Source organism: Melanostigma gelatinosum (genome assembly GCF_949748355.1).
Source record: "Melanostigma gelatinosum genome assembly, chromosome: 17".
Lineage (NCBI taxonomy): Eukaryota > Metazoa > Chordata > Actinopteri > Perciformes > Zoarcidae > Melanostigma > Melanostigma gelatinosum.
In genome coordinates, this window is record NC_136650.1 from 5,935,262 (window position 1) to 5,959,710 (window position 24,449).

Consider the following 24,449-nt stretch of genomic DNA (forward strand, 5'->3'; position numbering starts at 1 on the left):
GCTGCTGAGCTCAGGACAGTTTCAGCTATACAGCCACGGGGGAGCTTACATAAGCCTGAGAAACTGTTTGGGTTAAAGAACTTTACAAAACGAAAATCATTGTAGTTTTGTGTGTGTAAATACTCCAACAGCTGCTTGTGAAAAAGAAGATTTGAGTCATTGAATTTTGGTAACTCTAAAATAGAGGAACAACGAAAATAATCAGAAAGTACTTCAAATGTAAGTAGTTCCATGACCAAACAGAGTGACGACGCAGTGCAATCATCTGGACCCATTAATCCGGACTTTGTTTGAGTCTCCTGATTACTTTTTGTTCTTTAATTTCCCCCTCTGTCTTCTGCTCGAGTCACTCTTCATCTCCCGCAGACGGCACTCGTCTTCCTCTTACATAAAGCACAAGGCCAGAGAAACACGAATCCTTGCGAAAGACGAAAGCTCTTTATCGTCTTCCGGTTCAGTTGATGCACGTGCTGCCGGAGCACTCGGCCTCAGGCTTTCACGTCTGCAGAACCGCCAGTGTTTTCTTTACAGCTCTGTGTCTTTTCATTCCTTTGCAGACTCCGCGCGCACAAGATGGATCGTGATGCAGCGCTCTGACGACGGGGTTGCATAAGAAGCCAGTGTTTCTATTTATTTATTTATTTTCTCTCAACCAAACTCCGCCGGTCTGTAACTGGGTTACTGCTGCTGCAGCAGCCGGACTGAACAAATGAGAGCTGATCTCAGAGCAGCGAGTTGTCCTCCACAGCTGTGACCTGGCATTAAAGCCACCGCTTCCTAAGTTATATATTTTAATTATAATGTCTTTGGGTTACAATTTGTCAGTTTTTCACCGTTTTTCTGTATTTTACAGAAATTAATTGACAACAAAAAAATATGTCAATAAGTTTGAATATTTGTTTTAAAGTACTTTCTTTTATCGTATTATTTTTTATCCGAATGTGCACCACGGAGCTCATCATTAGAAAATGCTCCCTCATGGAGGTCTGAGTCTAACTGGACGTCAGCTCAAAGCGCTGGTGTGGGCTGATGCACATATTGTCAGCATATAATTGGTCCACAGTGAGGCTGGAGAATGTGGGTTTCTTTCTCTGTGCGATATGAATGTCAGTCAGAAAGTGGAGCGATGAAGAGACATAAAGCATCAGCGTACAGAGAATAAACAGCGGTCTGTATTCGGCATCTTGTTTAAAGTGTGACATGGTTATAGATGAAGTCTTAAATACTGTCATTTCTTTCATACAATCCGGGCCCCGTCTTAATCCCACAGGGAGTCTGCTAATGGAGGATTTTAACAGCAGATTACAGTCAAAGACTCGCTGCTATGCTGGATTTTGATTTCTTTCCTTTTTTTTTTTTTTTACAGACGTCATGAATCGCCAGATGGAAAACCGAAATAATAAAACCGAATACCACAGCAGACAAGGTCAGGGACAGATAATGTGTCTCTCAGACTCTCCGCCTGCAGACTTCACTTCATGCAGGTAGCAAAGATTAGACCACATAAAATAATCTACACGCTGATCTACTTTAATAGTCTGAGGTCCGCTCTGATTGGACGATGACAGTTACAGTTCTTTCGATTGTGTAATCCTGCTCGTATCGCAAATTGTTATTCTACAGGTTTAATCCATCGTATCACTTTAATTGGTCTTATTGGTTTTTACTGACGAATGCATGAGCTTAGACATGTATTTCGTGAATGGTTATGAGAATGCTGTTTGGAGAGGTTGACCTTTTGACTGGCAGTGGCAGATTTTGGGGTGGTGACCTTTAACGACATTATGTATACGAGTATAAATCACAGCTTTTGTTGTCTGCTCTGAAAACAAAGCTCCAGTCAGACACTCAGTTTATTTTGCACCCGAAATGCGTCAACGGTGCAAATGAGTCTGAGTCACACACTAGAAGGAGGTGTCGGCCTCGGTCTGTCTGAACTCTGAGAAACGTGATTCACTTCGTCCGGACAGCTGACGGAGGAGAGCTTAACACTTCCAAATATTCTGTGACGGCGATGCTCTAAGACGAGACCAGTGAGTATCGGGCGAAGGCCCAGTTTAAGCTGGTTTTCAGTGACGGGCCCGATCCAACCATGAAGCCAAAGATAAACTCGCCCCAAAATCATTTTATTCAGCTTTTGAACCCATCGTCAAACACTGACACTAACACACAGCATGTTGTGGTTCAGATTTATACTTTTTTGAAGGCAATTCAAAACTTCCCTCAAACTTAACAGCTGTGTTCAGAGTCCCGGGTCACCTCGTATCTCTCAAATCGTTGCCCTGCTGTCTAGTCTACATATTTCTTTTTACAGATATGTCTTATAGGTGTTTGATTATGAGTTAGGATGGGACTGGAATGTCATATGAGTGGTCAGGTGACGAAAGCTGAGAAAGAAAAATGTGAGCCAGGTGTTAGATAACTGATGAAATGACGAGACCTAAGCTGCTTTTTTCACCCTAATACGAATAATAGGCTTCATGATGTTTGGTAGGAATGTTTATGTCGACAGAAGGTAGACGCAGTGTAATGTAACACAACCTTCAGGAAACCACGATGCAAACTGCATACGGTTGTTTTTTGAGTGTGCAGAACAAACGGTTTCATTCTGCAGGGAGACGATGCAGAGAGGCAGAGAGAAGAGAAGACATTTAACCACGCCGGCTTTTGTGTCCTGGTCAGACCTAGAAGCAGAGGGAGGGGCTCAACTGGAGCCAGACAGGACATGCTAAAATATGAAAATATGTTTCAGCCTCTGACACACTCCTGATGCAGAGACTCACAGACCACGCGTGACGCGGAATGACTCGATCAAATCCTCTTCGGTCAATTTGGGATTGCTGCGTCCTGAGTGAACGCTGCAGAGAGCTGCATCCCCCCCCCCCCCCCCCCCCCCGCCCCCAGCTCTGCTGCGCATGTTCCTTCTTATGTAACCGTCCCAGCGGAGTAATTGAATCATCCGTGTACTCAAGCTCCGACAAGATTTCCAGTGTTAAGTGTTGGGTCGTCCTTCCGTCACTTATTGATGTACGACTGAGTACTCTGTGTGTGGTGCTTGAACAAATGGCAACCCCCCCCCCTCCACACACACACACACACACACACACACACACACACACAATTGCTACCAGTGAGTGGTGGATGTTCCCGTACAAGGTCGCAGTAAAAAGGTGAATCCAGAGACTCAGTGTGATTGGTTTACAGCATGAGAGCTGGTTTAAACCAATGAAGAGGATGCAGTCTCTCTCATGGTTGCTACACTGGAGACGATGGTTTCAAAAAAGTCTCTAAATAAAATGTTTCCTGTGGATCGTTTGGAGATTCACTTACCGGCTCAAGGATGAAGGGGACTAAAATAAAAAAACGTCTTTGTGTGAAGATGAGGTCGAGGGGTCAATCACAGTGCCGTCATGCAAACGGCATTACGCAACCGCATCACGTTTTTGTCTTCCATATTTTTTACTAAACACAGAGGGCACTGGGTCATAGGAGCCTGCAGGAGAGACAATCGTGGGGAAGTTGAAAGCCGCCTCGTTATTGATTATTCAGACAGCTTGCTGCGTGTCCTCAAACCTCCTCATTCTCTCGCTCAGAGGAATGCCCTTGTTTTCTATCCAGAGAATGGGCTTCTGCAACTCCTCCTGCTTTCCCCTAAAAGCCCAGGGATTCCTCCGATAAGACTGATCGTTATTCTTCCCTAACAATGGCAAGTTTGTCAGAGCGTCCTCTGGGCCCCACGCTGTCCGTTTGGCCACCGATTGAGGAATTTTTCCACTCCGTGCGTTCCCTCCGGAGAGAGCAGCTTTCTACTGGTCTTGTTTTATAGACACAGGTGGAAGTGGGTCACCGCAGTGTGATGGTGTTTTTATTATCGAGACAATATTGATCCATCTGCGTGGGGATGTTAATCCGCACGCTGCACCTCGAAGCGAGTGGATTTATTTGGGTCAAGATGGTGCTCTGATTTAGCTGAGTGCATCTTATTTTGTGTCGCTGCATGCCTCCCGGTCCTGACATAGATTCGCATAAACGGAGACGCCGCTGCTGTCAAGAGTTTCCATGCATTCCTCCGCCCTCTCACTGACAAGCGATCACGGTATGTCAATGCTCTTTTTAAAAATAGCACCGGGACATCGGTTTGACGCAACAAGTCGGTCGTTACGCCTCGCCCAGCTGGCTTTGATGCTGCTGAGCAAGAACAAAGGAAAAGCACGTGGGAGAAAGTATGGCGCGTGTTCTCACTTATGTAAAACGTCACGCTTTCTGCATGGATTCTAAATAACGTATTACATGCTTTTTGAGTCGGGCCTTAATATAATCAGCCCATCTAAGTTTATCTGCAGGCCGGACCCGAGCTGAGCGAATGACACCACGGTAATCTGTCTCCAGCTGGAACTCAAGTCCCGCGCGTACAAAGAACACAGTGGTAATAACAAATGCCGTGTTTGTGGACACGCGAGTCAAAGTGTTGGTGCACGAGCAGAAGTTTTTCGGACCTCGTGTTCACGGCCTGCAATTTGTAATTATCTCTCCGGAGTCCGCCATTCTTGTGCTGGATTCAAATTGCCAACCTAAGTATGCCCCCATCTACCCGCCTGTCTGTCGATATTTGAATGTACTGATAATGCAAACTAAACACTTCCTGCTACTGCTAACCATTAAAAGCAACTGGCAAAAACCACGGGGTGGCTTTTATTGTGATGCGGTCACAGGAAATGCCACGCATTTTTCACTGAGGCTTGCTGCTGACAGTGATTGCGCATCAAAAATGCTTCTACGCAATTATTGGTGCAATTATTGGTGCAATTATTGGTGCAATTATTAATGAGTGACATCTTTATTAAAACAGGGCGAGTTTGTTTGGCTGCACTGTAAACAGACACACCGGTTGCTCTCACGTCATATTTTTCATATAGCTGCTCAATCTTAATGGTTGAGAACTTTTAAACAGACTGCTAGTTTTTCTTCGTATTTTTAGTCATGCAAAATTCAAATAGGTTTTATTTTTGATTTTTGGCGTAAAGTATGTAAAGTAGTATATCCAAATTCTGAGGAAATGTCTCATTAATATAACACTGCGCAATGACAAAACATCCAAGCTACCTCATCTCAGCCGATTAACACACTCGTTCCTTTTTTCGAATTTACTTTTCAAAGCGAGCCATCCGGCCTCCACGATAACAGCAGCTTTTCTCCTTCAACCTGGGAAAGACATTTAGATGCAAGTGACTTCTCCTTGTAGGTGGAAAGCAGCTGGTCCACTTAACCAGATCAGAGATCAAAGGGAGCAGCGTGGCCCTCCGCTTTCTCCACAGCCTTTGAAGTTTGCTGTGTGCAGCCTCAATTCGGGACAACAGAGCATCCTGCATCTTATACAAGTCGGCCCAATACAACAGGATGGGAGTGTGTCGTATGCAAAAAAAGGAAGATGAGACGCTCATGTTAACTGTCCTATACCCAAGGAGACTCCAAACATAGCTCAGCTTCTACAGGCTGCACATTACCCAGCGATGTGAACAGTGTGAAATACCAGAGCGCTGCAGGCACCTGCGCCACACGCCGAACTTCAAAGTGTGAACATCATCGCAGAGTCTCTGAGGGCATGGGACATGTTTACCAGGACAATGTAATAGCTGGAATAATTAGAGCAGGTTCATGTCTGCTGTGAATCACGCAGTCATGAATATTTCGACAAGCTGAACAAATGCGTTTTAAAGGCGCTTTATGAGATTGGGAGCGTTTCTATGAAGTGGTGCAGGATTGTTATGTTTTTGTGGGCCAAGCCTGGAAGTTAGCATCGCATTGGGTTCCCTCTGCAAAAAGCCAATTGGATTTTTCCATTGGATTTTGAGTTACTGCAGAACGTAAGCTCTGTGGCAAACAAAAGTTAATGATACTTGCATATTTTGACAATCTTCACAAATAAATTTTTGAGGCGTGAACAGTAAAAATATAGCTAACAATATGCGACAAACAACAACACAAAGGTCTCATGAATGCCAGTTTTGCACATCGGGGCTGTGAAGGCGGACCATGCGGTGTGATGGCGTTTTGTAGTCTCATTAAGCCACTTGTTAGCAACCGCTTTTTTAAGACACTTAAAAGCTCCAAAATTCACGAGTATTTACCGACGTATTTTATCGTAGAACAAAACGTTAAACTTTCTTGATAAGCTTGTGTTAACCACAGAACTTATTTTAGGCATCTAATCAAAAAACCCATTCAGAAAACATACCGTTGACCTCGAGACGGGGGAGCCGAACGTTAGAAAATGCTGACTCATTTCGGGGTTTTAGGACTCATTCCTGCAGCAATTTTTATTTTGATGTAACCAGCAGCAATTGCTTGTTTTGAGTCGTTATGGTTCCAGTTTGTAGTTCTTATTGCCAAGTGGGAGATACTGTCGCGGTTGGTCATGACTTTCCAACAATTTAAACTAGAAGGATGACGTGCGTTCTTTTTTATCACTTGGCTGCTCGTATTTACGGTCCTTATGGTGTGAACATGAACGCAACATCACACCAGCCTTTCTTGTGGGCAAACCCGGGTTTATCTGTGAACTCTGGCTTAGTGATTCGCTTTGGTGAGGCGGGTGTATTCTTAGAAAAACATCAAAACCTGCGATGTCTTAAGAACAAAGTCTTTCCTTAAATATGTAGCGTAAAACAGGAGTGAACGATCACGGAGGCCCACGTGCCTTTAAGCAGGCCGGTCAACGGTCTGATCATGAGAGCGGAGGGTCGCTGAGCTGAATCATGGGAACCAGAGTCTGATCACCCGTGAACCGCCTCGGCTCCTTATATCACAAAATCATACGACCGAAGCAGAGACACGGGAGGTTTACACTTTTACAGCATTCCTGACCTAGTTTACACACACACACACACATTTTTCGACTGGTGTTTCTTCTCATGAGAACCGTTAGGCGAGTGCATTCCTGCACAGAACCACATGAGTGGATTTCGGGTAATAACCGATGAGAGAGTTATATAATGGTTTTCTGCAGTCGGCCGGCCCGTAACCTGTATTTACTCTCATGCAGACACATGGGACCATGAAGAGGACGGAAATGAACGCTGTCTGTTGATCAATGTGGTATAAGACAAAAGTGAATCTTCTTATGTTTCTAAATGTCAAAGTGTGTTGTTTTCACATGGCTTCACAGACATAAAAAAAAATAAAATAAAAAAAAAGCATCACATTACATGACGTTATTCAAAGCTCTGGTCGTGGACCTTTGGACACCAGAGGATGTTGGAATATTTAAAGCTTTTATGTAAGAATTTCCAAATGCAAATTCCTCGTTAAATGAGTGAAAACAAACAATACGGTGTTAGTCTGTAAAGTCCCTTCTAGACTAGACTAGACTAGAATCTGTAACATTGCTGGCTGTAGTGACGGAGGTGTCTGAGACAAATGTTTGTTTTGGTTTAGTTCAGAGATGACGTGACATTTACAGAGAGGACCACGATGCTGACATCAGAGATACAGGGAGGGAATGCTGGTCTGACGACGGCAATATCAGTCGGTCTACCAGACTGAAATATCTCTTCAACTTCTGGATCAATTGCCATTTGTTACTGATATTCATGGTCCTCAGAGGATGGACCCTACTGACTTTGGTGACCCTCTGACTTTTCTTCAGGTGCCACCAGCAGATCTTATTCTTTTCACTTATCCTTTGAAATTTCTGAACATCTATGCGATAAATCGGCACAACATTTTGTCCAGATATTCATGGCTCTCAGAGGATGAATCCAAATGACTTTATTGAGCGTCTCTAGTGCCACAATGACATTTACATTCATGGTTTTGAGTTAAATGTCTTGACATCTATTATAAGCATTTAACACAAAATGTAATTATTGTCCCCGTAATAACTTTTATCTAGCGCCATCATCAGATCAAAATATCAACTTATAATATAATATTGACTATATTCACATCAGCCTCAGTTGTACTTTGATTGATATTAATTAGTTTGTGCGTATAAGTGATATTACGTAGGTTTTTTTAAGGCTGATATTTTCAGACCAAGGTCACTGGTAGCCGATATTTTGTCTTATTATCTTTTAGTAGACTATTTGCGTATTGAAAAATAACAGATCTTCAGTATTTTCAAATAATTTCTATCCTTGTACGTGTGAAAAAGCCTTTGTAGCCAAATTTATATCATCATGGGACACTGAAACTTGAGGTAAATCAAATGGAGAAATGCGTTTCACTGCACATTATGTACCTGTAGCCATGCAGGAGGAAAGTTCAACATGACAGCAGCGGCTTCTCTCTCACCCACTCCCAGCTGTTGGTTGGATTGTACATCCTCTGTGTGCGTAATTGGGATTAACCCAACCTCTGTGCATAATTCTGCACGATAATCTCAAGACTACAAGGATTAGAAAGCTAATGTGGAGTGGGGACGTGAAGGGGAAGGGAGAAAAGTGCACGGAACAGTGTGTGTGTGTGTGTGATAGAGTGTGTCATAATATCGTTCCTGACCGGTACAGGAAAATAGTTTATTCGGTTAGCACACCTGAATGACGGGAACCATTATTCAGTAAACTAAGGGGCATCAGTGACATACATACAAATACATCTACCCGTCACTATTTCTGTAGCTTCGTCTTCATCAAACAAACGTGAGTGATATCGACCTCATCTAACTTAAAGAAAGCGCATGAGGGTATTTTCTATAAAGTCAAACTGCCAACCAATGAGCATGTTCGTGAAGGAGGGTTAAGCTTACTAACCTACTGCCGCTCTGCTCCTATTGCGTCTATTTATAAAGTTTTACCCCAATACATCTAATTTGCTAAAGTCTTAATTTAATGAAACATCTGTATTCGTGTTCACATGTGACGTCTTACTGGAAAAATAATCATCTACTTTTATCTCACTCATGACCTCAACCTCTAACACGATAAAGGACTTTTGCATCACTTTCTCTAAAAAGACAATCACTCCCACACTCTATGGACAACTGAGTGAACTCTACACCATCACCAGATCTCAGCAACAGCTGGAGGCCCGGCTACACAAACAAGCTAAAACCAGGGAAAATAAAACCCAGAGATATAAAACTGAAAGAGATTAAACACTGATTCGTAGCGACTGTACTGAGTGTACTGACACAGTCTGTACTGATGGTGTAGAATGTAAGCTCTTTGCTGCGCATAAAGGCCTAATGCAGAAAGAAAGAGCCACAATGGAGGTTGTCTTTATAAACGAGGCTGTCTTAGGGACAGACTTCAGGGCCTGGGTGTGTGTTTAACAGTGGGTGACGGCCCCTCGGGGCCCAGCGAGTGTTTTTATGTCACAAGTGTTTCCGACATAAACATCAAAAGTGAGCTGAGCGCTTCCCGGCAGCACCGTGGATGTGTCCTGCAGATATAGGCTCTTTCCCTGACTCTGACTCAAGTGGGTCTGGCTAATTATAGCCGCTGGCCGCCCAGGACGGCTTCACATATCTGGTGCTGTGTGCTTTTGTCACTCCTCCGCTTCTGACGGGACCCCGCTGAACAAAGTTCACTGAGAGACAACACCTTGTTTTTTGTTATTCAGTCCGGGCCCTCCGCTGTTTTTGCAATGGAATGTGGCAGAAGGTCACGCAGCTTACGCTCAATTTATTGCTGAGTAATGAAAAAGCCACGGTATCCCTGAGCTGTGGACATTTGTACGAGTCGTGTTGTACTGCTCAAACAGCCTTTCATTGTTGTGATGATTGATCCGTTGTTGAAAGGACCATTCTGCTGATTTTACAAATGAAGCTCAGCTGTTGAGCTGCATTATGGGTGATCCGGTGTTTTGGAGTAATGAACGTTTGCAAAGAGAGTGTGGAGTGCGTCTGCAAAAAAACACCACAACTGTGCACATGAAGCTTGTAGCAGAGCAGCTGGGTGGTGTTGGGAGACCAAATGGGGGCCGCAGTTCAGCTGGGACCGGCGGATGGATGCTGTTGGATTCGGGCAACAGATAGCAGCCTTAAGGGCAGATCCCTGCAGCCTGGCCCCTCTTTTCTCAATGAGCGCTGTCATCACCGAGCCCGCTGACGTGGAAACCTGCCAGGAGATCAGAGTTAGTGAGCGGCGCCCGACTGTGATGCTCCTCATTGATCCGCTGCTGTCAGCTGATTCGTCCGCGGTGGAAAATTTCCACCCGGCGTTTCCACACAGCGGCTCGAAATACAACCCGTACAATGAGCGGCACGGGGTCCGACGTGAAGCACCTTATGTAATGTAATCGTTTATTTGATTTAGCTCGTGGTGACGGACGATGAGGAGGCCGCAAAATGACACGTTACCGTGGTTACGAGCTGTTCACCCGGCCACAGATGTTTGGTGAGAAGTCAAGAATAACAGGACTGACTCTGGGAAGAAAACAGAGGGATGGGGGCGAGTCAGTTAGAGGTGATCTGTTACAACACTTCTCAGGTTGGAGTGAAATGAAATCCCTCAAGGGTCAAATGTGGGCAAACAGCCCGCCAACCACGGAGAAGATGATCATGTAGAATATCTAAAAAAGGGCTCCTGCTGTATTAAGGCAAAGTATATTAAATCAGTGCATTCACAGAGTGTCTGACCGTGAACCTGCTACGTCCTGAGACATATTTTATTATGGGTGGGCCACACAACATTTGTTTTCGGTACGATACAGAGTTTCTCCGTGGCCAGAATCACTAAAAACAGTCCCGACATCATGTGGGGGGGAAAGCCACGTGTCATGATTTATGAGGTGAAAGCATCATTCATAGGAATATATAACACTGTAGGCTATATATGCAGAACATGCTGAGGAAGGCAGGGCTCAAAAACATCCGGGACTGTTGCCAATTATTTCATGAAGAGAAAATAATGTAGGAAGAACATTAGTGTCCGCTGTGAATATCTCTGATTTCTTCTCATCTTCGTTTACTGAATGATGTTACAGCACAAGACAGCTTTTAATGCTTTTAACTTCTATGTCTTACCAGACACACACACACACACACACACACGCACGCACACACACACACACACACACACACGCACACACACACACATATATATAACAATATTTCTTTCTGAAAATTGTGGCAGATTTCATCAGATATTGTTTGTTGGAGGGAAACTTGAAGTTTATAAGTTTCGAGTCAAAGTGATGTTAGTTTAGCCGCTACTTTACCCGAGACAACGATGCAAATAAGTCCATAGTCTGGCTGACGGAGCGCGGCACAGCAGGTCTTAGGCCAGATCTTGTGTTTATACACATTTAGAGAGCGAGCGCTATATTGAGGTCACTGTCGTATGAGCTTTGTTTTGTAATTCTGCTCCGCTGAAGTAGTTTCTGTCTTTCTAACCTATTTCCTGATGACAAGCGAATGAGTCAGCAGTATCTTCAGCAGCTCATTTACAGTAAGAAGTACTCAGTCAGGACATTTCTTTCTTTTTAATCAGAGAGGGGACAAACGTGTTAAGATAATCTGATGAAGTCACTGATGCATTCAGTCATGTGGAGAGCTGCTGGAAACATCCCTCCTCCCTCTCAAGTCTCCCTAAAACGTGTAAAAGGATTAAATCCGTCAGAGAGAAGAAAAATAAAGAAAACCTCTGTTGCCATTAGGCGTTGTTAATTGATTTCCCCCCGAGCGGAGCCCCTGTGTAGATCAGAGAAATGTCCGCCATTAGCAGCTGCACTCCGTGGCTTCAGTAGGAACGACACCACCCACAGGTAGGCCGGGAAACAAACCGGCAATTATGAGCGGCAGATCAGCATGTTCTGTCCCCGGACCTCCTCCCTCTAACCTGGCCTGCTGTCAAGCTGCCCCCCCCCCCCCTTCACAATTACTGGCTGTCTGGTGGAGCGATAATCACTGCAGCAATCAAATCACGCTCCAGATCCGCTCCCGTGTCTCTGCTCAGTATCTGCCCGGCTGCTGCTGCTGCTGCTGCTGCTCTGATGAGGGGCACGAGATCAGAACGGGATGTTAAAGTCTGTTTCATCTATCTCCTCCTCCCTCTGCTGCTCCGTCAGCCAGCATACGGCAGATACACACCGCTGGGAACGGTTGAAGGCCTGTCCACACTGTGGTCAGATCCACAGAACAGGAATGCTCCAGTCTACCTTTGAAGGTGCTGCATTCAAAATGTCACTTAAAAGTACAAGCGGGTTATCAGCGTTATATCACCACACCATCATTACTGATGCACTAATATGTAGAGCAGGACTTTTAATGCCCCACAGCGGTTTGAGGCGGAGCTAATCCCAAATGCTTTATACATTTACGCGTCATGTTTTTTTATAAATTGATCACATGTTTTGTTTGTAAAATCCTGAAAGTATTCAAACAACAGTTGCCATATGAATGTTGTACAAAGACCAATGGCCCCTTCCTTCTTCAGACCTCTGTACTTCTGGCTCCCTTGTTGGAGCCACACCTATCCTCAAACACACCCTTCATTTGGATCTCAACGACACACCTGTTAAGTTTCACGACTGCATCTTGACCGATTAAGACGCCATCGTGGTGACAAAATCTGTCCACAGTTATACAAACCACAAAAAGGCTCTTTTTCCAGCGTGTATCGAGGTAATTTTCCATCAGTTGAGATGCAATCTTATTACTACTGCCAAGGAACGAAAGAAACCCATGAATTCTTATTTGTCTTGCAGAATAAACAGTTTGGCCCTTAAAGTGGAAAAAACCCAAAGGTGATAACTAACTCTCGTCGTAAACTCTTCATGTGTCCCTGGAATCTTTATGAGTTGGAACCACTAAACAATCAACGCCTGTTGCCAAACATGTTTGAGTAAACCACAATATAACTCCTGTTGCCGATCATAAAAATGCTCTTATCGCTAATGCTGTTGCTGAAATACCTTTTCCTCGCTTCGTTAGCTCGAGAACAAAACACTTTGATCCACTTGTGCTGAGGAACGCTCATGAGTAATGCTGCTGGGAACAACAAGACTCTGAGATAAGAGAGTGGATTTATCTCGTGGCCCCTAAAAGAAAAAAAAAGCTAACGTGGAGATGCGATGGAGAGTGTTTGCAGAGTCATGAAGCCGGGACACTGTGTCATATGATAAGGCTGTTAGAGAGCCTAAAGTCCCGAAATAATCTGGATGTAATCCCCAGTGCCATTGAGAGTGAAAGAGACACAGAGGCCCCTGGGAGGGGGGTTGCATAAGGTGATATGGCGGCACACATGAGGGGGAGGGGGCAGTGACAAAGAAAGCCGAGAGGCTGAGTCACGGGGAGAACATCATGCGTGCGACAAGCGCAGTGAAGCGTTAAGAGGCTGACTCAGGCCGGTGGGAAAATCGTGTACTGGAAAACTTCTTAACAGTGTAAAGCAGTGATTCTCAACTGGTGGGTCACGAACCAAAAGTGGGTCGCGGACCCGTTTTCAGTGGCCTTTGCCTGACAAAAAAAAAAAAAAAGATTTTATTTTGAAGGGCATTTTTTATGCAGCGGAATTATTCCAGCATTCACGGCACTTAGCGCACAGTGGTGCAGGAAAAACACCGACCAATGCGTGATGAAGCTCAGCCAATCAAATATGAGTATTCTGACAAGTCCTGACTTGAGTGAGATGTACACACACCGTCACACACGGGGAGAGACGAGGATATATGAGCAGAGCAGGACTGTTGAGCTGTGGGTTGTGAAAGTCAAATCATAGGACGATCTCCAAAAGAGAGAAATGTCCAGAGAGACCAGAGTCATTAGACTCTGACTAGACAGACTCATAGAGGTGAATTCTTCAAACACTAATTTCTCTTTTTGGAAGACGAGAAAAATATAATATCGTGGCTTCATCACTTCACCCTGAATGGACTGAGTTTAAAGCTGCAGCGTAATTCAGTGAAAATATTTTTTCTAAATTGAATTTCATTACGTAATTTATTTTTTAATCCAGCTGTTATTTTACTTGAAATGAGAAGAACATGTATTCATGTATTTCTATGTATTATTTATAATCCATCCAGTTCAATTTGAAAAATGAGAAGAATATTTGTTAAAATATAATTGATGTGTACTTTCTTTATTTGATTTGACAGTTGTTTACTACACAGAGATGTTAATACTACTAGATGTCTTGAATATAGATATACCCAAATTATATATATATATATAATTATATATATATATATATATATATATATATATATATATATATATATATATATATATATATATATATATATATATAATTTGGGTGGTGGGTCCCGGCTTGTCATTAAGGGGTGATGGTGGGTCCCGCAGCCAGACCAGTTGAGAACCACTGGTGTAAAGCATCCGCTGGAGTATGACTACACACACACACACACACGAGGACACTCTGTTCTTCGTGTCCATACGTGCTGTTGTTCTTCATGTCCATTTTTCATTCCATGTTGTTTCCAGTGGCGGAGGAGGACATGTTTGTTTTTATGTAAGTAAAAAGGTACAGTTCAAGTACCTCAAATGTGTAGTTAAGTGCAGTGCTTTAGTAAATGTACTTATTTACAGATTTTAACCTCCTCAACTCTAGCTGTGTTCCAAGTATCGTATTACTTTTAGTACATACTACAAAGTATGTACTGTTGCATGTGGTATGCATTTAAATGGGACAAACTACTTCCTTGAACTTTGACCCTCGTGCTCATATATCTGCTGCGAGTAGCCAGGAAAGCGTGATGGCTTGCGTACTGCAAAATGCCACCAGAGGCAGTAGGACATTCTGGCCTACTGACACACTAAATATTGTTCCTGCATACTAAATAGTATGCTAGTATGAGTATTGGAACAGTTCAGAAGATCTTCATCATAGGGCGTAGCAGAGATCCTAAAGCTTGACGAGCGTGTTAGCAAACAGCTGCTTATTTACACATCCAGCTGTTCCAGAGGAGCAGAATTATTCACCTGATGAATATACTCTTATATATTTATTTTTCTCCACCACGTGAGGTATTTCACCTTGTTTCAGGGATCAGGTGAAAAGGATTACGGGCTCATTAAAACCCCCGAAGTCCGAATCAAAGCCTCAATTATCCTCAAACAAAGCCTCTCGGGCCGCCGCGGGGTTTCGTAAGAGAGGCCGTCCTGCTCCCGAAGCAGCTGGAGACTCCGCTTGTGTTCCCGCCGTCCGAGTCAGACCGCCCCGGCACACGGAGACTCAAACAGAAGGGGCCCCGCCAGAAAACATTAAAGTCAGAACAGAGGCAGGTTGTTAGATTAGAAGACGTGGCATCATTTGTTTTTTTAACCGTTCAACTTTTCTTACCAGAATCTGAAACATCTCTGCCTCCTGAATGGATCAAAATATGCATATTAATGAAATATTAACACAAATTGTGTGCATGTTTGATGATTGCTTTATAGTTGAATTCATTTATCAAGCAGAAGTATCAAATATTTGCAAGTTCCCGCTTCTCAAATGTGAGGATTTCTTGCTTTTGTCTGTTTTGTTTTGTTGTACATTCAATATTTTTGTCTTTTGAACTGTAAATTGGACAAAAAAACAGCTAATTGAAGACTTCCTCCAGGGGTCTGGCAACTTGTGACACTTTTTTGGACTAAATTGTTTTAAAAAAAGGTAACTATTAACTACAGCATCTCTCAGACGAGGTGGCACAGCACCTAGAGTGTGGCGATGTCAGTCAGCTGATACACACACACACGCACACACACACACAAAGGCATTATTCACATTCCGACTCAGTGCAATCTAATGCCGCTTACTTAAAGTCTTAAGTGTTAAAACCAACCCTCTTGTTACTTGTAGCTGGAATAAAAGGTGCATTGCGTGAGAGAAATCTCTCTCGCTCGCTCTCTCTCTCTCTCTCTCTCTCTCTCTGACACTAGTTTGATTAACCTCTCTGTCGCCCTTCAGCAATGCCTCTAGCTGTGGCTCCGCTTTGATTCCAAGTTATGTCGCTGTTATTCATAGATTATTCATGTGACACATTGATAGGTGCAGCTTTAACTTAGTTGGCCTCGAGATTTAGGATGAATTAAAATGCTGAATTAGATCAGGGTTCCACCCCCAAACTACCTCGGTGTTCTCAGCAGCCCCTGCCTTGTTGTGACATAACCACTGATATGAAAGTAATTTCATTTTTGGAGAAGCTTTTTGGCTGAACCGGCTCATGTTTGGGTCAAAACACAGATTGGGATTGTGGGTTCTCTTCCTCTGCATGCAACACACACTTTTTGGTCATTGAGCTATTTTAACAATCTGCCTGGAGGCTGAGATGTGCGGATGATCTCATTTGTTCATGCTTGCTTTGATTTGTAGGCCTCTGTTTCTGTTTTTCTGATAGGATGAATCCAGGCGCATGGTGGAAATAGAGTTATTGGAAGAGATCAAATCTGGACCGCACACCCGGGCCTTTTCATATTTGAATGCTCCAACAGAGTCCAGATCTGCAATGGCGGCACTTTTGCTTTGATAAGAGACACAGACTTTTCCCTGTAAGCGTTCGAGGAGCAGCTGAACCGGCTCATGTTTGGGTCCAAACACAGATTGGGATTGTGGGTTCTCTTCCCCTGCATGCGACACACACGTCAGCTGCGGGCAAACAAAGCTGAAATTCATCGCGGACGTCTGCCGATGGTGCGGCCCAGGCAGGAGTGCTCCTCTATGGCTCGTATTGTTGTACGGCAACTGCGGTCTGAGTCATCCCCCACGAGCGCCCTCCTCGTGGACGCTCCCGACTCCCACCAGCATCGGCTGTCCGCTGGGTTATGACAGCCCTCCCACGTGCAGTAGAGATGCTCTGTGGGTGCTTCTAACCACTTTATATACACACTATGTATCCTGCATAACCAATTTGGGAAATTGTTCCTCAATTAAACCTGTCAACAATATTTGAAAAACACAACAGGTCCTATAAATGAGCTGCAGTGTGCCAAACCTTCATGTTATCAGTCCACATGGGGAAATGGGAAGTCATTTTTAAACCACGTGATCATAATTTATGAAATATCTATTCCGCCCTTTGTATGTTAAAAGTGAAGATTTATTTTTTCCCATTTGTTCTCATTGTGAAATGTCTGTATGAGGAAGTGAGTGAGACTGTTTTAGAATTATTTTGTAGACGTGGCATCAATTCGTTTTTTTTAGTTCAACTTTTCTTATCAGATTCTGTAACAAATCTTATCAGATTCTGTAACAAATCTGCCCCCCCCCCTCCCCCTGTATTGAAAAAAAAAACAGACAAATATGTATTGTCAGAGCTCAGTTTATAGACAACATCAAAGATGTAAAATTCAGATTCTAACATCTTTGGAATTGTATTGCCCCCTGCTGGGAGACCATGTGAACTGCCGTAAAAGCTCAGAGAAAACCATAGACTGTATACAAGACGGAGGAAACGAAGAAGGAAAACCTCGTAGAAAGGTTTTAGATGTCATGAGATGCTTGGAACACAGTGCGGAGATGACAGGTCTGCTTTGAAAGCTACATATATAAAACCTTGCTGGGAAAACTTGATGTAATATAAGCACAAGCATTACGATGGGGCTTTTAAAACAACATATGTGCCTGAATTGTAGGTAGAAATGAGGGAAAATGCAACTGGAGTTGAGAAGTCTGAAGATCATGCATGACATATGGGGTCAATTTACAAGCACATAACAACCATCAGACAATAAGTTCTATTGAGCCGTGCTGGAACATGAAAAAAAAAGGCCAACTAAGAGCTTTGGTTGTGTTGTAAAGAAGAAGGCTATAGTGAATTGGGTTTACTGGGTAGAAGTTATTCTCCCACTGTGGTTCTGCCAGCTATTCCTCCTTCCATCCATCCATCAAATGCAGCTGTTTGTTAATTTAGTGTGGGTCCCTGCCCATGTTGGAGTTGATGGGAATGAGAAGCGGATAAAGCAGCGAAAAAGGCTCTGAAGAGTGGGAGGAACAACATCAATGTAAATATAAGTAAGTCAGAAGCTAAAGTGGTGATTAAGGGACAAATCCAAAAATAAAATTGGTTTGGGTTGGGGTGTGCAGTCAGGATCTAGTGGACGAAAGAGGAAAGAGGAGAGGATTCTAGACGAAGGAATGGTCATACTGGTCTAAACATTTCCCTCTATGTTAGTGGAAAGCGGAAAGAGGAAAATATCGGGAACGTACTAAAGAAAAGTGACACGTGGGAAACTGCTTTTAGAGTATTTAGGGTCAACAAGACTGATGAATATAATTAGTTTTCTTTCGTTTGGTTCATTCTTTTAGGGTCCTTAGTCCACGCTCCAGAGGGTGGCGGTAATGCACCCGAAAGCTGTTTGCCAACCGCAATTAGAAGCAAAAGAAGAAGGAGGAGGAAACCTCGTTCGTTGACTTAAAACACGTCACATCCGGGCAGTTCGTTCAGTTGAGAAAACAGCGGACGTATAGAAAGGTAACGTACATGAAAATGATCCGTCTCCATCCGAACTAAATCTTAAAATGTATGAGGTTTCTGACCTCTTGAAACGTTATTTGCAGCACAAAGTTGTGATGAAATCGCGGTATTGTTGATAAAATTATATTTCTAACAGTCTAAAGTCGGGGAAATGCGGGCGGTGCTACTTCTGCTAGTTTCATCACAAACGCCAGTTTTTAAACAGCAGTTACTTATTTTCTGTTTAATATAACGAAGACGTGTTTTTAACGTCAAACATCAAGATGTTGAGGTAGACAAACTTATATTGATATTTTGACCACTTGGTACTAATGCATCTCCCAGCCCGTAGGAATGCATTGCTTTGTGATGAGCACGGCACGTGTGCTCTCACAGGAAACATGCAAACACTTACAGTTCTAAACTTTAGAGTTTTCTGTGTAATGTGAACTGTGCAGACCTTATCCAGCGAGGCCCAGCCTGCAGTGGCTATGTCCTTTCCTGTAGTGTCTGCTAGAGAGACCTGAGGCCGTTTGAGGCCCTGCTGTGTCTCCTCACCGGCAGGGTTATAGGTAAACCTCAGACAACCTGGTCACTGGAAGCATCCGGTTATTGTGTAAAGTCAACTATCACACCTTTGATTCTGTGTTAATTCTGTTTGCTGTTTTCTTAGTTGTGAACACATTGATGGGAGAATTCCATGAAGCAGCGAGGAGACCATGTGAGGACACCATGTGCCACGAGGAGATGAGTCTGCAGGTATCCATATTTGCTCAAGTTTGTATCAGCAGATTTCACTACTTTATCTGTTTGCATTTGCAACTTTGGCGAGGCAAAAATAAGTGGCACACTATTTAGATGGCATATTGATGTTTGTGTGGGAATCAATCTCGGGTTAAGAAGTCACACGAAAGCTGTTATTTTCAGCTGGTCGGCACTGATCTAGAATACTGATTATGTTAAGATCAGAATTTGAATGTACTACTTTGACGTGGGTATATTTTTAATACATTATTTTAGTGGGACGACATTACAAATGTTTGCAAAATGAGCATCTTTTCCCCAACAGATAACACAATTCTGTCAGCAACATAGGTTACTTCATAATGTCAAGACAAATTTGTGCATCATGTTCTGCTCATAATTGCCTTATGTGGGCTGTTAAAGTTGTATCACTTCATGCCACATAATAGTTGATGTGACCTTTTTATTGTACATTGTGTAACAATGCCCAGTACTTGGAGTAAGACACTTCTTTCCTCTTGTTGTAACAGGACTGCAGAGATGAAGACCTGCTCAGACCTCCTGACTTGACATCTGCTGCTCAAGGATGACTTTGAGCTGAAAAAAGTAAGTTTATTATTTTTTTTAAGTGTAAAGACACCTGGCTTGAAATAGCTGTTAGTCATGTTGCGTACTTGCAATGCCGCTACATTGCCTTGGACACGTGCAGACCTTATCCAGCGAGGCCCAGCCTGCAGTGGCTATGTCCTTTCCTGTAGTGTCTGCTATAGAGACCTGAGGCCGTTTGAGGCCCTGCTGTGTCTCCTCACCGGCAGGGTTATAGGTAAACCTCAGACAACCTGGTCACTGGAAGCATCCGGTTATTGTGTAAAGTCAACTATCACACGTTTGATTCTGTGTTAATTCTGTTTGCTGTTTTCTTAGTTGTGAACACCTCCGTGGGAGAATTCCCACTGCAGAGATGAAGCCCAAACCTCCTGACTGGACATCTGCTGCGCAAGGATGACTTTGAGCTGAAAAGTAAGTTTTGTTGATATAATGTACAGACGACACCTGGCCTGAAATGAGCAGTTAGTCATGTTACCGCTACATTGCCTTGGACGCGTGCAGACCTTATCCAGCGAGGCTCAGCCTGCAGTGGCTCTGTTCTTTCCTTTAGTGTCTGCTAGAGAGACGTGAGGTTGTTTGAGGCCCTGCTGTGATTCTTCACGGCGGGGTTATAGGTAAACTTCCAACATTTGTCGTCTAGGGTTTTCGAGCTGGACGACGTGTTTGGCGTGCTGCTTCAGTGTCGTCTGTTGACTCGACTTAAATCCATTTCTTTGCTTTTACAGGAGTGGGAGAGTTTACCAGTGACCATGTGGATCCATGGTGTGGCTCGTCATTGAACCTGCAAACTAAAGAGCGGTCCCAAACATGACAGGACTTTGAAGCAGGTGAGGACACAGAATTCCTCCCAACAGGCTGAATACTTGTTTTACAACAAAGAATTTCATAGACTATATTCTTTATTTGCAGATTTCAGCTGAGAGTTGGAGAACCAGTTCATCTGCTGAGGTCACATTTGTACTTGTACATTTGCAGTTCTACTCGAGCACAGGGGCGACCGAGCCTTCTCCATAGCTGCCCCTCCCTCTGGAACTCTCTCCCCAAACACATCCCAGACAGCACCGATCTGTCAATGTTCAAATCAAAACTCCCCTTTTCACAACTGCTTTTAATGCGTGTTCTATGTTGTTTTATAGCTTTTTATGATTTTTAATGTTCGTAAAGTGCCTGAGTATCCTGAAAAGTGCTCTATAAATAAAATGTATTGGTCCAAAAACAATAAAGGAACATATTCTCAGAATGTCTCACCTGGTCTTCTATAAAGTTAGCTCTTGTTTTGTGTAATGAGTGGGTTAGTTTAGCTACTGAAGAGTTCATGTTTGAGTGGTCTGAAGAATGGAATTGGTGTCTCTTTCGTTAGCAGAGTATCCAGTCTCTGGCCAGGATGATTATTCTGTATTGATTGTGATTGCTGGTTGTCTCCTGACTGGTCGCTGGTGGTGTCAGATGGCATTTGGACCAGAGCAACGCAGCAAGGTCGAGGCTGAGTTGAGTTCCACCGGGGTTCACTCATCCAACCAGATGAACAGACTATGACGGTGGTGCGGGAGAAAGATGAGCTGGTCAAAGGCCCTAATGTCATTTTGCTTTCAAATGACTTGGTGCTTGGCATGTGTTGTCTGTGTTATTTGTTTCAATAATTCTTGGATAGTGCCTCAAATTAAACAAATACAACCATGCACTGTCATTTTTGCTATACTAGTTGTAGTAATGGTTTAGTTTATATTTTTATGAAATGAGAAAGTAAAATCCTGAAACTGGAGAAAGGTTCAATGCGAACACGATGCATTTAAAGTCTTCCGATTAGATGACAAATGCAGCTTTTTAGTGTTTCTGATCTTCCTGCTAACTGTCGAGACTGAAGTAGTTTCAACAGACCTGTCATTCATATGTGTGCGTATATATAATGTATGGTTGGAAAAGATGGTTGATGGGGAACAGTTTCATTCATATCTTAATTTGCAGAAATCCAAATGTAATCTCATCAAACTGAATGCAATGAGCCTTGAAGATAAATATCCTGTGAGTTCCTCGCTTAAAAAAAGCAAAACATTTGAGGACATCTTGGTTTGAAACACTGGGTTTAGATTATTCTGAAAGTTGTAATTCTCTTCCAGACCCACGTGAGGGTGATATTGCACCATGTGTGGACTGTAGAACAGGATCACTGGAGGTAAACTGAAGAATCCTTCTTATTTTTTACTTGGTTTGTTTTCATTCTTTGGGCTTATTGGTGGTTACTCATTGATGGATCATGGGAGAATGTATGTCGATTTATTTTACTTTCTAAAAGAAATTGTCACGGCTTTTATTTAGTTTTATTTTGAAATGCAGGAAACTAAATATGTAGCGGAAATGACAAAATTACTTTCGGTTTCATCCGCACATACAAAATATAGTGAAGTCATGGAAGTTGACAGGAATGAGGTGTAAAGTAAGTTATGAATGTAACTGAGACCTTCCGCGTGTCGAGTCATGTGGATGTGCTCATGTAGTATTCACTGCGGCATGTTCGCCTGTAAGGTGAACACTAGCTAGTGAAGTTCACGCGCTACCTAGTTAAGCTCCCTAGTACTTTTGCTTTGCAAAGAGTGTAACTTCATCACTTTTCAAAGCGAAGTCACTGTTTTTACAGACAATGAACTTGTTTTAAATGTACAGAAGTTGAATTAGAAGCCGCAGCTGAGAAAAGAATCACTTTCTCTTTCGATGAAACGCCCCAACATTAAAGTTTCATGCAGCCTTGAAATGCCTTTACCTCGCATGAACAAACCGGACAATGTGAAGAATACAAAGTGTTTTATCTCTGCTGTCACAGTGTCTCCTTGTGTCCTCACAGCCAAACACATAGGAGGAGGAGGAGAGGTGCTGAGGGGGAAGCGTCACATTTGAGGAGCCCGACAGCAAGTCACAGTGAGGCACATTAAAGTCATCAAAAGCCCAACAGCCATTTAAACAACAAGAGTGCTCCTCAAAGTTCCAGTCTACACACTAAATAAATTCCTTCTTCAAATGGTTAGTAACTCGACAAATCTGTGCTCTTTATCGCCATCGACTGGGCATCAGTAGGAGTTGCAAATAATGTTACTAGTGTTACTCCAAAACAAACCTCAAGGAGAAAACAAAACACGAAGGCATAATCATAGCCATGAGTTCAAAATGGAGGACAGAAAGTTAGTCCCTTCTATGAGCAACTGAGTCCAATCATGTTTTTCTTTCCCCAGTTGAACGAGAGTCTCACCAAAGAGCTCCCATGTGTTGGAGGTGAATCATCAACAACAGCATTTAACATTGGAAGCGCCTGAGCGTGTTGAGGTAGCTGAGCTCACACACCGTGTTGGGTCAGATTGATCCTTTGCCGATTCAGAATTGTTTGTCTGCAGGCTCTTCATGCACCACCCTGTTGCCGTGTTTTTCCTCCACCTGTCATTCTCAGATGGATTTACCGGTGGAGGCAACGGTGCGCTTGGACGTTTTCCCCGATAAAGTGAAGGTGCGAGACATCCTCACGTCGCATGGCTTCACGCTGACGGATCTGAGCGGCGATCAGGTGCGTGTGAAGGGGTCCTTTTTGGATCTCAAGGCCGCGAAGGCCTCTTTGGAGCCGCTTCTTAGCTCAAAATACATCCCGGCGGTCCCAAAGGCTTCCTCTGGAGCCATTTCCAAACGCCCCGCCGGCAACAGCTCGGTGTCAGTTGGTAACAGAGGCCGAAGCAAGTCTCCGCGGGCTTCTCAGTCTTCAGCCAACGCCTCCTCACCGTGGGCGTCTCCACCTCACACACATCCATCCTCTCCAGAGTCCCGAGCTCCGTTTTCTCCACCACCGGACCAGCGGGGCTCCTTCAGGCCTGGAAGAGAGTCCTTTGTCGTTGATGTAGATGTGTGGAGGTACGCAGAGCAGCTCCGGAAAAAGGACATTGAAGACATTCGGGTCAGCCATCATGTGGAAATGGAAGTGCGTGAAGTCGGCGAAAGCTGCAACGTCACTTTACTGGGGAAGAGCGCGAGAACAGCTGCCGGTAAACTGCAGAGCCTCATGGATGATCTCAGCAAATCACTGCGCACACAAGAGGTTCCTCTCAAGGACATGGATCGGGAAGGCAAGGCTCTTTTGAAGAGGATTCAGAAGGAGAGAAACATCCACCTTTCAGTGGTCGTGTGGCCGATGAACGACACGCTTCACCTGATAGGCCCGTCCGCCGCGAGCTACGAATTAAAGCAGAGGCTGCTGGGTAGGCCGGTCGAACGTACGGGGAGGACGTCGGAGAAAAGCTCCAGGAGGAGGAGCAGCTCTCTGCTTCCAATCACTCGCAAGAACACAGAGAGAGATAGCGGCGCCGGCGCCATCGCTACACCGGTTCCTGTCGGCTCCTTTAGGGGAAGGAGCTGCTCCGGGTGCCGTGAAAACACCCGGGCAGAAAGCATTTATGTGCAAGAGACGGAAAACAAACGTCCGTCTCCTAAACCAGGCAGGAAACTCCTCAAGCAGTTAATGAAGTTTCCAGCGGATATCGGGAAGAAATTTAAATCTTTGAGAAAATGAACAATGAAGTTGTGTTCATGAAGGTAGAGACAGAACTTTGCTCTCAGTTTTCATTGTCGGTACTATTGTTTGACCATGTAATGTACCTTAAGACCTGTTATTAGTCTTATTGAGTAACAGGTCTGAGTCTGCAGTCACATGGGTTGTACAGTAGAGCCTGATTGACACTGGACTCTTGAGGACAATAACAACACTGATATTTGAGCGTTGAAGG

The 24,449-nt window shown here is 43.8% G+C and overlaps 2 long non-coding RNA genes across 4 annotated transcripts in view; both read left to right on the top strand.

Moving 5' to 3' along the window:
• The window catches only part of LOC306791511, a 40,132-nt gene extending 23,178 nt beyond the window's left edge, over nucleotides 1-16,954 (top strand). Inside the window, exon 3 of the long non-coding RNA XR_013772758.1 lies at nucleotides 16,285-16,954. This is a non-coding gene — a long non-coding RNA (uncharacterized lncRNA). The remainder of the gene's footprint in view (nucleotides 1-16,284) is intronic.
• A 1,250-nt stretch (nucleotides 16,955-18,204) lies between these two features.
• On the top strand, nucleotides 18,205-20,926 carry LOC306791510. Of its 3 annotated transcripts, none has more exons than XR_013772755.1 (6): nucleotides 18,205-18,357; nucleotides 19,013-19,098; nucleotides 19,614-19,689; nucleotides 20,008-20,103; nucleotides 20,418-20,519; nucleotides 20,602-20,926. It is a non-coding gene; the product is annotated as an uncharacterized lncRNA (long non-coding RNA). The 3 variants fall into 3 exon arrangements; XR_013772756.1 differs by having other exon boundaries at nucleotides 18,206-18,357; nucleotides 20,008-20,107; nucleotides 20,421-20,519; XR_013772757.1 differs by lacking the exon at nucleotides 19,614-19,689 and having other exon boundaries at nucleotides 18,209-18,357; nucleotides 20,008-20,107; nucleotides 20,421-20,519.
• The last annotated feature ends 3,523 nt before the right edge of the window (nucleotides 20,927-24,449 follow it).